Consider the following 2,749-nt stretch of genomic DNA (forward strand, 5'->3'; position numbering starts at 1 on the left):
AAGACAAATCATTTTTTCTTCTAGATTTTCCAGAACAAAAATTTTAAAAGAAATCCAAAAGACTTTGAAATAAGATTTAAATTTGATTATACAGATTTTCTAGATTTGCCAGAATAATTTTTTTGAATTTTAATCATAATAAGTTTGAAGAAATATTTCACAAATATTCGTCGTTGAAAAAACAGAAGCTAAAATGAAGAATTAAATTTAAATTTATGTAATATTCTTTACAATAAAAAATTAATTTACTTGAACTTTGATTTAAATTGTCAGGAAAGAAGAGGAAGGAATTTAAAAAGTAAAAAGGTATATGTGTTTAAAAATCCTAAAATCATTTTTAAGGTTGTATTTTTTTCTCTAAAATTGTCTTTCTGAAAGTTATAAGAAGCAAAGTAAAAAAAATAATGAATTTATTTAAACAAGTGAAGACCAAGTCTTTAAAATATTTTCTTGGATTTTCAAATTCTATTTGAGTTTTGTCTCTCTTAGAATTAACAATGTCGGGCAAAGTGAGACAAGCTTGCTAGTAAATAAATACAATTTAAAAAATAGAGGCAGCTCACTGGTAAGTGCTGCTATTTGAGCTATTTTTAGAACAGGCCAGCGGGCTACTCATCTGGTCCTTACGGGCTACCTGGTGCCCGCGGGCACCGCGTTGGTGACCCCTGCTGTAGAACATGTGAATGGTTTGCAACACTAAATGGTCCCTAGTGTGTGAATGTTGTCTGTCTATCTGTGTTGGCCCTGTGATGAGGTGGCGACTTGTCCAGGGTGTACCCCGCCTTCCGCCCGAATGCAGCTGAGATAGGCTCCAGCACCCCCCGCCACCCCTAAAAGGACAAGCGGTAGAAAATGGATGGATGGATGAGCGGAAGGACGAAGGTGTGGCGTTGTCCATTGGCATACTTATAAAAGATAGCAACCTATAAGTTATTATTAATATTATTATGTCTCAAGCTACATTTTTCATACGTGAAAGTCGATTTCCTGAAGTGAAATTGGATTAATGATTTTAAATTATTAAGTAAATCTTGGGGAAAAAAAATAGAGAGGCCCTTAAATTATTGTCTAGAATTTTCATGTTGCCATTCAATACATGTAGCCCTCAAATCTCTCAATATTTTATACACTAACACTTGATCTTGTTGTTGATAACTTCCGCGTCTCTTTCTTAGTAGCGCGCAGGCTAAGCTAACTAGCAAGCTAAGCTAAGCCTGAGAAGCTTTAAAGTCCACTGAGACGAGTCTGACGCAAATAATACATTTTCGTTTTTTCACACGATATGCGAATAAGTAAAAATGCGTAAATGAAGGATTTAACACCGACTTCCAAGCCACAACGCTCGTTAAATGCTTTTTCTGTCAATGCTGTGTTCGCTGTGAACTGCTTTGTTTTCAACAAATTCCCGGTTGCTCGGGGATTGGTAGGCGGAAGTGACGTAGGTCCGCCCTCACCCATAAACTGTTATATAGTTAAGTGGTTCTCAACCTTTTTTCAGTGATGTACCCCATGTGAATTTTTTTAAATTCAAGTACCCCCTAATCCAGGGGTCGGCAACCCGCGGCTCTAGAGCCGCATGCGGCTCTTTGGCGCCGCCCTAGTGGCTCTCTGGAGCTTTTTCAAAAATGTATGAAAAATGGAAAAAGATGAGCGGAAAAAAATATATTTTTTGTTCTAATATGGTTTCTGTAGGAGGACAAACATGACACAAACCTCCCTAATTGTTATAAATCACACTGTTTATATTAAACATGCTTCACTGATTCGACTATTTGGCGAGCGCCGTTTTGTCCTACTAATTTTGGCGGTCCTTGAACTCACCTTAGTTTGTTTACATGTATAACTTTCTCCGACTTTCTAGGACGTGTCTTATCCCACTTCTTTTTCTGTCTCATTTTGTCCACCACACCTTTAACGTTGTGCGTGAATGCACAAAGGTGAGTTTTGTTGATGTTATTGACTTGTGTGGAGTGCTAATCAGACATATTTGGTCACTGAATGACTGCAAGCTAATCGATGCTAACATGCTATTTAGGCTAGCTATATGTACATATTGCATCATTATGCCTCATTTGTAGCTATATTTGAGCTCATTTAGTTTCTTTTAAGTCCTCTTAATTCAATTGATATCTCATGACACAGTGAGACACACAATCTGTATGTAATATGGCTTTTAATTTTTTGCGGCTCCAGACAGATTTGTTTTTGAATTTTTGGTCCCAATATGGCTCTTTCAACATTTTGGGTTGCCGACCCCTGCCCTAATCAGAGAAAAGCGTTTTTGGTTGAAAAAAAGAGATAAAGAAGTAAAATACAGCACTATGTCATCAGTTTCTGATTCATTAAATTGTATAACAGTGCAAAACATTGCTCATTTGTAGTGGTCTTTCTTGAACTATTTGGAAAAAAAGATAGTTTTTTATTTATATTTATAAAGGATTTTTGAATTGTTGCTATTTTTAGAATATTAAAAAAAAAAAAATCAAGTACCCCTTGGCATACCTTCAAGTACCCCCATTTGAGAACCACTGATACAGTGTATGCCTTGAGCTCTTATTTTGAAGGCGCTAATAGCGGAAGTGGTGACACGTTGTGGTGGAGCGGAGTTGTTTTTTTTAAAACAAAGGAAATAAAGTGTCTTCGTGTAAAAGTGGATCCTCTGTGTTTGTTATTTAGCAGTTTTCTACAGTATAGGTGACATAAATAAACCCACGGTTACAATGGTAACAGTGACGGTGTGACAGGAAGT

This window comes from Entelurus aequoreus, linkage group LG17, assembly GCF_033978785.1.
Source record: "Entelurus aequoreus isolate RoL-2023_Sb linkage group LG17, RoL_Eaeq_v1.1, whole genome shotgun sequence".
NCBI classification, from domain to species: domain Eukaryota; kingdom Metazoa; phylum Chordata; class Actinopteri; order Syngnathiformes; family Syngnathidae; genus Entelurus; species Entelurus aequoreus.